General features: G+C 38.0%; 1 protein-coding gene across 4 annotated transcripts in view; it reads left to right on the top strand.

Moving 5' to 3' along the window:
* The window catches only part of Tmem196 (transmembrane protein 196), a 97,900-nt gene that overhangs the window by 61,249 nt on the left and 22,463 nt on the right, over window positions 1–14,188 (top strand). The gene's annotated exons all lie outside the window — the stretch shown is intronic.

The raw sequence follows: 14,188 nt of genomic DNA, 5'->3' as shown, positions 1-14,188 counted from the left end.
ACTTCGAGAAGTTCTTTTATTGTACAGAATTGTTTTAGCTATCCTGAGTTTTTTATTTTTCCATATGGAGTCGAGGACTGCTCTTTCAAGGTCTGTAAAGAACTGTGTTAGAATTTTGATGGGAATTGCATCAAATCTGTAGATTGCTTTTAGTAAGATATACTATGTTAGTCTTACCAATCTATGAGCATGAGCGCTCTTTCTGTCTTCTAATATCTTCTTCAAATTCTTTCTTCAAAGACTTGAAGTACTCCCTTGCAAAAAAAGCCCAGGGCCAGATAGTTTCAGCAGAGAAGTCTACCAGACCTTCAAAGAAACGCTAACTCTAAATCTCTTCAAATTATTCCACAAAATAAAAACAGAAGGAACATTACCAAACTCATTCTATGAAGCCACAGTCACCTTGATACCTAAATCACACAAAGACCCAACAAAAAAGAGAACTTCAGACCTATCTTTCTTATGAACATTGATGTAAAAATACTCAATAAAATACTGGCAAACCAAATCAAAGAACACGTAAAAGATATCATCCACCCTGACCAAGTAGGCTTCATCCCAGGCATGCAGGGGTGGTTCAATATGTGGAAATCCAGCAATGTAATCTATCATATAAACAAACTGAAGGAGAAAAACCACATGATCATCTCCTTGGACGCTGAAAAATCATTTGACAAAATCCAACACCCATTCATGTTTAAAGTCTTGTAGAAATCAGGAATACAAGGCACATACCTAAACATAGTAAAGACAATACATAGTAAGCCAACAGCCAACATCAAACTAAATGAAGAGACACTGAAATCAATCCCATTGAAATCAGGGACAAGGCAAGGCTGCCCACTCTCCTGTGTCTCTTCAACATGGTTCTTGAAGTCCTAGCTAGAGCAATAAGACAACTAAAAGAGATCAAAGGAATACAAATTGGAAGGGAAGAAGTCAAAGTTATTACTATTTGCAGATGATATGATAGTCTACATGAGTGACCCAAAATATTCATCCAGAGAACTCCTTCAACTAATAAACACCTTTAGCAAAAAGGCTGGATACAAAAATAACTCAAAAAAAATCAGAAGCCCTCCTGTCTACCAAAGACGAAAGGGCCGAGAAGGAAATTAGGGAAACAAAAACCTTCACAATAGCCACTAATAACATAAAGTACCTTGGTGTGACTATAACCAAGTAAACAAAAGACCTGTTTGAAATAAAACTTCAAGTCTCTGAGGAAAGAAATTGAAGAAGATATCAGAAGACGGAAAGATTTCCCATGCTCATGGATCAGTAGGATTAACATAGTGAAAATGGCCATCCTGCCAAAAGCAATCTACAAATTCAATGCAATTCCCATCAAAATACCAACACAATTCTTTATAGACCTTGAAAGAAAAATTCTCAACTTCATATGGAAAACAAAAAAAAACAGAATTTCCAAAACAATTCTGTACAACAACCAATCGTCTGAAGGTATCTCCATCACTGATCTCAAGCTATACTATAGTGCAACAGTAATAAAAACGGCATGGGACTGGCATAGAAACAGAATGGTGGATCAATGGAATTGAACAGAAGACCCAGAAATAAACCCACACACCTACAGATACTTGATTTTCGACAAAGAAGCCAAAACCATTCAATGGAAAAAAAGACATCATTTTCAATAAATGGTGCTGGTCCAACTGGATGACTACATGTAGAAAATGCAAATACATCCATATTTATCACCATGCACAAAACTAAAGTCCAAGTGGATCAAAGACCTCAACAAAAAACAAGACACATTAAATTTGTTGAAGGAAACAGTGGGGAAGAGCCTAGAAATCATTGGTACAGGTGACAACTTTCTGAACAGAACACCAACAGCACAGGCTTTAAGATCAACAATCAATAAATGGGACCTCTTGAAACTAAAAAGGTTCTGTAAAGCAAAGGACACTGTTACCAGAACAAAACGACAGCCTGCCGACTGGAAAAGGATCTTCACCAACCCTATATCTGAGAGAGAGCTAATATCCAGAATACATAAAGAACTAAAGAAGTTAAATAGCAACAAGTCAAATAATCCAATTAAAAACTAGGGTACAGAGCTAAGCAGAGAATTCTCTGTAGAGGAATATAGAATGGCAGAGAAACACTTAAAGAAATGTTCAATGTCCTTAGCCATCAGGGAGATGCAAATCAAAACGACCCTGAGATTTCACCTTACACCCATCAGAATGGCTAAGACAAAAAACTCAAGTTACAATACATGCTGGAGAGGATGTGGAGAAAGGGAAACACTCCTCAATTGCTGGTGGGAATGTAAACTTGTACAACTATTTTGGAAATCAACCTGGCGCTTTCTCAGATAATTAGGAATAGTGCTTCCTCAAGATCCAGCTATACCACTCCTAGGCATATATCCAAAATATGCTCAAGTACACAACAAGAACATTTGCTCAACCATGATCGTAGTGGCTTTATTCATAATAGCCAGAAGCTGGAAACAACCCAGATGTCCCTCAACGGAGGAATGGAGATAGAAACTGTGGTACATTTACACAATGGCATACTACACAGCAATTAAAAACAAGGAAATCATGAAATTTGCAGGTAAATGGTGGGAACTAGAAAAGATCATCCTGAGTGAAGTATCCCAGAAACAGAAAAACACACATGCTATATACTCATGTATAAGTAGATAACTAGACATATAATATAGGATAAACCTACAAAAATCTGTACTCTAAAGAAGGTGATCTAGAAGGAGGACCCTAGGTAAAATGATCAATCCTCACTCAGAAAGACAAACAGGATAGACATTGGAAGAAGGAGAAAACAAGAAACAGGACAGGAGCCAACCATAGAGGACCATGCATGGATATAACCTAGAACTCCTGCTAAGATGTATCCCGTGGCAGCTCAGTATCCAAGTGCCCGCCCTAGTGAGGGGAACAGGGACTGTCTCTGACCTGAACTCGGTGGTTAGCTCTTTGACTGCCTCCGCTGGATGGGGGAGCAACCTTGCCAAGCCACAGAGGAGGACAATGCAATTCGGATGAGACCGTATAAGCTAGGGTCAGATGGAAGGGGAAGAGGACCTCCTCTATCCGTGGACTTGGAGAGGGGCATAGGAGGAGATGAGGGAGAGAGGGTGGGATTGGGACGGGAGGAGGGAGGGTGTTACAGCTGGGATACAAAATTAATAAACTGTAATTAATATAAAAAATAAAAATTTAATTAAAGAAGTCAAGACTTGAAGTTCTTGTCACACAGTCTTTCACTTGCTTGTTTAGAGTTAATCCAAGATATTTTATATTATTTATGGCTGTTGTGAAGGATGATGTTTCTCTAATTCATGTATCAGTCCATTTATCACTTGTATAAAGGAGTCCTACTATTTTTTAAATTAATTTTGTATCCAGCCACTTTGATGAAGATGTTTATCAGCTGTAGGAATTCTCTGGTAAAATTTGGAGGGTCACTTATATATACTATTATATCATCTGCAAATAGAGGTACTTTGACTTCTTTCTTTTCAATTTGTATCCCCTTGTTCTCCTTTAGTTGCCTACTGCTCTAGATAGGACTTCAAGTACTGTATTGAATAGACACAGAAAGAGTGGGCAGCCTTGTCTTGTCCCTGATTTTAGTGAAATTGCCTTAAATTTCTCTTGACTTAATTTGATGTTGGCTTTAACTTACTGTAGATTGCATTGATTGTGGTTAGGTATGTACCTTGTATCCCTGATCTTTCCAATACTTTAAACATGAAAGGGTGTTGGATTTTATCAAAGGCTTTTTTAGCATCTACTAAGATGATCATGTGGGGTTTTTGTTGTTGTTGCTGTGTTTTGGTTTGGGTTTTTTTTGTTTATTTGTTTGTTTTGTTTGTTTTTTTGCTTTCAGTTTGGTTATATGGTGGATTACATTGATGGATTTTTTTTTATGGTTACAGAGAATTTATTTAATCAGCTTGCTTTCAGGGATACTTCACTGACTTTTCCTTTTGGTTGATTTTTTTTTATTTTATTTTTTTCTTATCAGTTACATTTTATTAACTCTGTATCCCAGCCGTGTCCCAATCCCTCATTCCCTCCCAGTCCCTCCCTCCCTCCCTCATCTCCACCGTGCCCCTTGCCAAGTCCACTAATAGGGAGGACCTCCTCCCCATTCATCTGATCCTGTTTTATCAGGTATCTTCAGGACTGGCTGTGAAACTCTCCTCTGTGGCCTAACAGGACTGCTCCTCCCTTGGAGAGTGGGGAGGTCAAAGAGCCAGCCATTGAGTTCCTGTTAGAAATAGTCCTTGTTCCCCTCACTATGGGAAACCAATTGGTTACTGAGCTACCACAGGCTACATCTGAGCAGAGGTTCTAGGTTACATTCATACATGGTCCTTGGTTGCATGTCAGTCTCAGAAAAGACCCTGTGCCCAGATATATTTGATGGATTTTTATGTGTTGAACCACCCTTCATCAATGGGGTAAAGCCTACTTGATCATGCTGGATGATGTTTTTGATGTGCTCTTGGTTTCAGTTTGTGATTATTTTATTAAGCATTTTTGCATCAATGTTCATAAGGGAAATTTGTCTGAAATATTCTTTTTTTGTTGGGCCTTTGTGTGGTTTAGGTATCAGGGTGACTATGGCCTTATAGAATGAGCTTGGCAATGTTCCTTCTGTTTCTATTTTGTGAAAGAATTTTAAGAGTATTGGTATTAGCTCTGTTTTGAAAGTCTGGAAGACCTCTGAGCTAAAACCATCTGACCATGGTTTTGTTTGTTTGTTTGTTTGTTTGTTTAGGAGACTTTTAATGACTTCTTCTATTTCCTTAACAGTTATAGGTCTATTTAAATTATCTGGACTTGATTTACCATTGGTAAGTGGTAGCTATAAAGAAAGTTGCCTGAGGGAGAAGCAGCAGGCCACAGAAGAAGACAATGCAGCCACTTCTGATGAGACCTAATTGACTAGGATCAGAAGGAAGGAAATGAAGACCTCCCCTATCGGCGGACTTGGGGAGGGGCATGCATGCAGAGGGGGGAGGAAGGGAGGGATTGGGATGGGAGGAGGGAGGGAACCACAGGGGGGGATACAAAGTGAATAAAGTGTAATTAATAAATAATTAAAAAAATAAAAAAAGAAAGTTGACCATTTTGTTTATATTTTCCAGTTTTTGGGAGTAGAGATTTTTAAAGTAAGACCTAATTATCCTTTTGATTTCCTCCATGTCTGTGGTTATGTGCCTTTTTATTTCTCATTTTGCTATATGGATACTGTCTCTCTGAGGTTCAGTTAGTTTTGCTAAGAGTTTGTCTATCTTGTTGATTTTCTCTAAAAACCAGCTCTTGGTTTTACTGATTCCTTATATTATTCTCTTTGTTTCTTATTTATTGATTTTTGCCTTGGGTTTGGTTATTTCTTGCCATCTACTCCTCTTGGGTGTGTTTGCTTCTTTTTGTTCTAGCACTTTCAAATGTGCTTTTATACTGCCAGTATGAGATCTCTCCAATTTCTTTATGAAGGCACTTAGTGCTATGACATTTTTCTTAGCACAGCTTTCATTGTGTCCCATAAGTTTGGGTATGTTGTGCCTTAATTTTCATTGAATTCTAGAAAGTCTTTAATGTCTTTATTTCCTCCTTGACCCAGTGGTCATTAAATAGAGAGTTGTTCAGTTTCCATGAGTTTGTAGGCTTTCTGTTGTTCCTGTTGTTGTTGAGTTCCAACTCTAATCCATGTGGGTCTGATAAGATACAAGGAGTTATTTTGTTGTAAATAAAAAAATAGAGTGTTTGATTATATAATGTTTATTATTATTAGCCCTAAGATTATCATGGCAGTATATTCTAACCCACTATCACAAATAATAAGACACAGTCACCCCTTAGATCTATAATTGCCTTATTTACCTTGGGCCAGGCAGATATTCCTGCCTGTGTTGTCTGGACCATCTCACCATCAACCTCCCAGCCCCCATCCAGTGCCATCCTCCTTAACCATCCTTTCTTCCACCCATAATTTTATAAATACTTGCTTTTATTCTGATAGGTCTACCTTTGTAAGTTACTTGGCCTTTTTCCCTTGCAGCTTTTAATATTCTTTGTTCTGTGTATCTAGTGTTTTAATTATTATATGGTAGGAGGATTTTCTTTTCTAGCCCAATCTAATCGGTGTTCTCTGTGCTTCTTGTGTGTTTACAGGCATCTCTTTCTTTAGGTTGGGGAAATATTCTTCTATGATTTTGCTGAAAATATTTTCTGGTCCTTAGAGCTGAAACTTCACATTCTTCTTTTCCTATTATTCTTAGGCTAAATCTTTTCATAGTATCCCAGATTTCTTTGGTGTTCTATGTCAGACCATTTTATATTTAATATTTTCTTTGAATGATGCATCTATTTCTTCTATTGTCTCTTTTCCACCTGAGATTCTCTCTTCTATCTCTTATATTATGGTGGTGATGCTTGCATCTGTTGTTTCTATTCTCTTCTGTAAAAAATTTTCCATCTCCAGAATTCCATCAGTTTGTGTTTTCTTTACTGCTTATACTTCTATTTTCAGGTCTTGAACAGTGTTATTCATTTTCTTCACCTGTTTAATTGTGTTTTTCTGTATATCTTTAAGGGATTTATTCATTTCTTCTTTAAAAGTCTCTACCTGTTTGATTGTATTTTCCTGTATTTTTTAAGGAATTTCTCTATTTCCTCTTTTAAAGCCTCTATTATCTTTATAAACTTGGAATGAAGGTCATTTTCTTGTGCTTGGGTTGTGTTAGGATAACAAGAGCTTGCTGTAGTAGGATAACTGTGCTCTGAAGATGCCATATTGCCCTGAATCTTGTTGATTGTGTTCTTATGCTGGCTTTTAGCCTTCTGGTTGTCCCTGGGTATTCCTGGTGTAGCAGGTATTGGGATGGTGGGCCTAACCTGGATAATACTGGTACAGGAGGCCTAGTGAAGTGGCCAAACAATGGAGCTGGATGTGTCTGAGGATCTGTAGGCCTCCTCAAAAATGCAGGATATGAGTTTCACCGATCTTTATATTTAAAAGGTACGCTTTTGTACTTTTGATTTGTACCTTGAAAGTCAAATCCTCAGCATCTGCTTTGATACCCTGCTGGGGAGAGTCTTTCAGAGGCCCTCTGTGGTAGGCTTCTGTCCTGTTCCCTGTTTTCTCCCTCTTCCAACATCCATCCTGTTTGCCCTTCTGAATGAGGACTGACCATCTTACCCAAAGTCATCCTTCTTGCTTAGCTTCTTTATTTGTACAGATTTTAGTATGTTTCTCCTATGTTATATGTCTAATATCCACTTATAAGTGAGTGTATACAATGTGTGTCTTTCTTCTTCTGTGAAACCTCACTCAGGATGATCTTTTCTAGTTTCTACCATTTGCCTGTAAATTTCATGATTTCCTTGTTTTTAATTGCTGAGTAGTATTCCATTGTGTAAATGTACTACAATTTCAGTTGAGGGACATCTGTGTTGTTTCCAGATTCTGGCTATTATGAATAAAGCTGCTATGAACATGGTTTAGCAAATGTCCTCATTGTATACTTGAGCATATTTTGGATATATGGCTAGGAGTGGGCAGAGTGCAGGGAATCTTATAAAAGAAGGGGGAGACAGAAAGACCTGGAGGGAACAGGAGCTCCACAAGGAGAACAACAGAACCAAAATATCTGGGCACAGGGGTCTTTTTTGAGACTGATACTCCAACCAAGAACCAGGCATGAAGATTACCCAGAATCTCTGCACAGATGGGGCCCATGGCTCAGTCTCCAAGTAAGGAGAACAAGGGCTGTCTCTGACATGAACTCAGTGACTGGCTCTTTGATCACCTCCCCCCTGAGGTGGGGGTAGCCTTACCAGGCCACAGAGAAAGACAATGCAGACAGTCCTGATGAGACCTGATAGGCTAGTATCAGATGGAAGAGGAGGAGGATCTCCCCTATCAGTGGACTGGGGGAAAAGCATGGGAGAAGAGAGAAAAGTGAGATTGGGAGGGGCTGAGGGAGGATACAAAGTGGGATACAAAGTGGGATACAAAGTGAATAAAGCGTAATTAATTAAATACATAAATAAATTTAAGAAAAGAAAGTCAAATCCTAATATGATCTGAATTCAAGTCAATCTATTGTGAAAACCAGCCTTTTATATGGATAAGCAACCTTGGGGGTTGTGATTAAAGACACTCAGAGTTCTTAAACTCCCAAAGACAGATTGACCTCTCTAATAGTTTTTCCAGTTAGCTTTAATTGTCAAATTAACACAGTCTAGAGTTAACTGAAAGGGCCATCTCAATTAAGATATTGCCTAGATCAGATCGGGCATGTCTGTGGGAGACTGTATTGATTAACTTGTGTAGAAGGGTCCAGCCCAATGTGGGCAGTATCGTTCTTTGGATATGTTGTCCTGAGCTATATAAGAAAGCTAGTTAAGCATGAGTCTGGGAGTAAGAGAGCCAGTAAGCCATTTATCCTTGGTTTCTGCTTCAAGTTCCTAGCTTGACTTCCACAATGATTGACTGTGACCTATAAATGTAAGCCTAATAGATTCTTTGCTCCAAGATGCCTTTAGTCAATGTGTTTCATCACAGCAACAAAACCAAAACCAAAACATGCTTATTTATGGACTTTTTAAAATACAGGGAAAATGAAACTGATTAGTGCACATAAATCTCAGTGGGCTACCAGATACATAATATTTGTACCTTGTGGAAATAAGAAGCACTTTTTAAACTTTCTGAGTAATCAATACCTGCATATGATACAAAGACACATCAACTCAAAAGAAGAAAAATCTTTCCCTTCATTTTGCAATGACACTCCTAGCTCAGCTAATAACAACTATTTTTTTTTCTTTTGTGAATTTTCAGAATTAGTCTACATATGCATGAGCAAAGGTTTTTGTAAGTTGTATTATACAGTTATTTCTTTCTTGTGCAAAAACTATCTTATAACATGTTTCTATACTTTTTTCCACGTAAGTATTCCTAAACTTTCCGAATATATATATATAACACAATATAGTTATGTTTCAAGTATTCTATCATAGGTTCAGAGACTTTATCTGAATTAACTAGTTCTCTACTGAATGATATTTAGGATTGTCCCTCTTATCGTGTTAGTAGCAATTCTAAAAAAAAATAAGCACATACAACATCTTGCTTACTTGTAGCTTTGAATAAGTTCTCAAATGTGGGACTCCTCCAACAAAGGAGGTGTGTGTGTGTGTGTGTGTTTGTGTGTGTGTGTGTGTGCTATATTATGAAATGTTGATTACTCTTTCCAAATGCCTTTCCAACTATTGTGTTTAAGCCATATGTTACTGGTTATCTAGACACTGTGCAAGATTAAAAACTTGTTATTATTAAATATCAAGACTTCTGCCAATAAGAGAAGTAGAAAACATGTCTGAGTTAGTTTAAGATCATATTTGTCATTGTTTTTTAATGATTAGTGAAGCATACAGAAAGTTTCAAATTAATTAGGGAAATACTCAAAAGCCCAAATCAAGGCATATGGAAGACTACACTTTTAGCTCTGTTGGCTACCATAACATTCTCCTAAACAGCTGTACCATTTTTGTTCTCACAGCCACCCAGGATAATTGTTGATCCAGGACACTAGTAATTTCTCTCACCAAGGGCTTTGTTTGCTGGTGTCTCTGACTCTTGTTTTGCATGTTAGCCGTCTCATAAACCTGCATTGCTATTTAACTGCTGTTTCATTTTTCTATCACAAACAATGCTCTCTTTTCCTGTGCTGCTGCTTCTTCCTCTTCTTCCTCTTCTTCTTCTTTCTCTTCCTCCTCCTTCTCTTCTTCTGTCTCTTTCTTTTTCTTTGCTAAATATATCTTCTTCCCTAAGTGAGGTGTCTTGATGTATATTTCCTTTTCCTTTCTTTTTTTTTTTTTTTTTTGTGTGTGTGTGTGTGTGTGAGAAGCAGGACAAAAGAAGAGTTATTCAGTAGGTCATAGTACACATTTTAAAGAACAACAAAAGAAAAACGATGTCGGAATTTCATCTTTGGTGTCATGGTGTGTGTTTAAGGTTTGAGTAGTGGTCAAGAGATTTGCATGTCAAGGCATGATTACCAACCATCACTGAACCAACATTTTTTCTCATATTGTAAATCTCTTCTCCGCTCTGCCCAGCCCCAGCTATCAGCTTCCTTTTCTCCAGCATGGGACTGGAGAGGACAACATTTTTCTCTAAATATTGGAATTTCTAATTATCAGCAAATTAACATCTGTGCTGATTAAATTAAAAGTTGTTTTTGTTATTTTATTAAAAAACGTTTTCACACAATGTGTTTATCATTTTTTCTCCCCAAACTCCTCCCAGATCTTACCCACCCAACTTCATGTTCTTTCCTTCTCCCTCTCTCCCTTCTTCTCTTTTTCTTTCTCTTTCTCAGAAAAAAAAGAAGAAAATCAAGAGAAAGGAACAAAAATATAACAGAAAAAATGCGTAAAATGAAACAAAAATCCCATAAACAAACAAAAAGACAGGTCTGCCCTATTTGAAGTTTGGGTTTGAGACTCTTTCTGAACCATTGCATTCTATAAATAAAAAGGAAAATTCAGGCTTTGGGATCACATTTTAATCCACTTTCTCTTTTATAATTGAACTCATTTAGTTCTGTGTACTTTTTAATATTTTTCTGTAATGGTTATTTGCATATGTGTCTTTCTGGTGGCCTTTTTGGTTTCAATTATTAGATTACTCTGATATCAGATTTTGTAGATTTTATTGTAAATTCTACAATTACTCAGATTTTTCCAGGTCAGCCCATGTCATGGTTGATTATATATCAAACAACTTTAAGCATAAATACATTTAGAGAAAGTTTAGGAGCTATCAGAGTTTTAAAGGGAAAGTCTATTAGTAATGGTGAAAGGCAAAGGGTGAACTAAAATTACAGGAGGATGAAATAACTACCTGTTTCTAAGAGCCATTAGAGACTGAACAACCCTGACTCCTTGACCTTCTGTTATGAACTTAGAAAATGTTTCTCCAGTGAAGAGTCCTTCATGCTTTCCGCATCTCTCTGAGAGTAATCACGGAGCCATTGCTACTATAGAAGACGGGGTGAGTGGGTGTACTGGTAAGTAAGGTGCAGTTAGTCATGCATGTGAATCTTTGATCCATACTGTACTCAGGAATCGCCCAGGAAGATTGAAAAGTACTGATTCCTGATACCACTAAACATTCTAACAGTTAACTCCCATGATTTTTTTAATTTTTTAATTTTATTTTTAATTTTTTTTTGTTTTTTTTTTGAATTTTATTTTTTTCTTATCAGTTACATTTTATTAACTCTGTATCCCAGCCATGTCCCGATCCCTCATTCCCTCCCAGTCCCTCCCTCCTTCCCTCATCTCCACCTTGCCAAGTCCACTAATAGGGGGGACCTCCTCCCCATTCATCTGATCCTGTTTTATCAGGTATCTTCAGGACTGGCTGCAAAGCCCTCCTCCGTGGCCTAACAGGACTGCTCCTCCCTTGGGGGGTGGGGAGGCCAAAGAGACAGTCATTGAGCTTCTGTTAGAAACAGTCCTTGTTCCCCTCACTATGGGAAACCAATTGGTTACTGAGCTACCACAGGCTACATCTGAGCAGAGGTTCTAGGTTACACTCATACATGGTCCTTGGTTGCATGTCAGTCTCAGAAAAGACCCTGTGGCCAGATTTGGTCCTTATGGAGCTCCTATCCTTTCCTCATCAGACTAACTCCCCTTCTTTCTTATGATTCCCTGTACTCTGCCAAAGGTTTGGTCATGAGTCTTTGCTTTGAAAACACTGCTAGTTAGAGTCTTTCAAATACGCTCAGTAGCCTCCTGTCATATGTTCAATGCACATCCCATCTGTCTTTCTAAACGAGGATTGATAATCTTACCCCATGTATGCTCTCTTGATTATCTTTTTTAGGTGTATAGATTTCATTATGTTTATCATATCTTATAGGTCTATATAAGTGAGTATATACCGTGTTTGTCTTTCTCCTTCTGGGATATTTCACTCAGGATGATCTTTTCTAGATCCCACCATTTGCCTGCAAATTTCATGATTTCCTCCTTTTTGATTGCTGAATAGTATTCCATTGTGTAAAAATACCACAATTTTTGTACCCATTCCTCCGTTGATGGACATCTGGGTGGTTTCCAGGTTCTGGCTATTACAAATAATGCTGCTATAAACATGGTTGAGAAAATATCCCTTTTGTGTACTTCAGCAAACTTTGGGTATATACCTAGCAGTGGTATAGCTGGGTCTTGAGGAAGCACTATTCCTAATTGTCTTAGAAAGCGCCAGATAGATTTCCAGAGTGGTTGTATCAGTTTACATTCCCACCAGCAGTGGAGGAGGGTTCCCCTTTCTCCACAACCTCTCCAGCATGTGTTGTCCCTTGAGTTTTTCATCTTGGCCATTCTGATGGGTGTAAGGTGATATCTCAGGGTCGTGTTGATTTGCATTTCCCTGATGGCTAATGAGGATGAGCATTTCTTTAAGTGTTTCTCTGCCATTCAATATTCCTCTACAGAGAATTCTCTGTTTAGCTTTGTTCCCCATTTTTTAAGTGGATTACTTGGTTTGCTGTTTTTCAACTTCTTTAGTTCTTTGTATATACTCGATATTAGTCCTCTGTCAGATAAAGGGTTAGTGAAGATTCTTTCCCAATCTGTAGGCAGTCATTTTGTTTTGATGACAGTGTCCTTTGCTTTACAGAAGCTTTTCAGTTTCATGAGGTCCCATTTATTGATTGTTGCTCTTAGAGCCTGTGCTGTTGGTGTTCTGTTCAGGAAGTTGTGTCCTGTGCCAATGAGTTCTAGGCTGTTCCCAACTTTTTCTTCTAACAGATTTAGAGTATCTGGTTTTATGTTGAGGTCTTTGATCCACTTGGACTTTAGTTTTGCGCAGGGTGATAAATATAGATCTATTTTCATTTTTCTGCATGTGGACATCCAGTTGGACCAGCACCATTTGTTGAAGATGCTGTCTTTTTTCCATTGAATGGTTTTGGCTTCTTTGTCAAAAATCGAGTATTCATAGGTGTGTGGTTTTATTTCTGGATCTTCTATGCGGTTCCATTGATCCTCCTTTCTGTTTTTATGCCAATACCATGCAGTTTTTATTACTATTGCTCTGTAGTACAACTTGAGATGGGGGATAGTGATACCTCCAGATGATCTGTTGTTGTACAGTATTGTTTTGGAGATTCTGGGTTTTTTGTTTCTCCATATGAAGCTGAGAATCTTTTTTTCAAGGTCTGTAAAGAATTGAGTTGGTATTTTGATGGGAATTGCATTGAATCTGTAGATTGCTTTTGGCAGGATGGCCATTTTCACAATGTTAATCCTACCAATCCATGAGCACGGGAGATCTTTCCATCTTCTGAGATCTTCTTCAATTTCTTTCTTCAGAGACTTGAAGTTTTTCTCAAACAGGTCTTTCACTTGCTTGGTTAGTGTCACCCCAAGATACTTTATGTTATTAGTGGCTATTGTGAAGGGTGTTGTTTCCCTAATTTCTTTCTCGGCCCTTTTGTCTTTGGTATACAGGAGGGCTTCTGATTTTTTTGAGTTGATTTTGTATCCTGCCACTTTGCTGAAGGTGTTTATCAGCTGGAGGAGTTCTCTGGTTGAATTTTTGGGGTCGCTCATATATACTATCATATCATCTGCGAATAGTGAAACTTTGACCTCTTCCTTTCCGATTTGTATCCCCTTGATCTCCTTTAGTTGTCTTATTGCTCTGGCTAGGACTTCAAGTACTATGTTGAAGAGGTAGGGAGAGAGTGGGCAGCCTTGTCTTGTCCCTGATTTCAGTGGGATTGATATAAGTTTCACGTCATTGAGTTTGATGTTGGCTATAGGCTTGCTGTATATTGCCTTTACTATGTTTAGATATGTGCCTTGTATTCCTGATCTCTCCAAGACTTTAAACATGAATGGGTGTTGGACTTTGTCAAATGCTTTTTCAGCATCTAAGGAGATGATCATGTAGTTTTTCTCCTTCAGTTTGTTTATGTGGTGGATTACATTGATGGATTTCCATATGTTGAACCACCCTTGCATGCCTGGGATGAAGCCTACTTGGTCGTGGTGGATGATATCTTTGATGTGTTCTTGGATTCGGTATGCAAGTATTTTATTGAGTATTTTTGCGTCAATGTTCATAAGAGAGATAGGACTGAAGTTCTCTT

Source organism: Psammomys obesus, unplaced genomic scaffold (assembly GCF_907164565.1).
Source record: "Psammomys obesus unplaced genomic scaffold, mPsaObe1.curated_primary_1811, whole genome shotgun sequence".
Lineage (NCBI taxonomy): Eukaryota > Metazoa > Chordata > Mammalia > Rodentia > Muridae > Psammomys > Psammomys obesus.
This window is presented reverse-complemented; position numbering and strand designations above follow the sequence as displayed.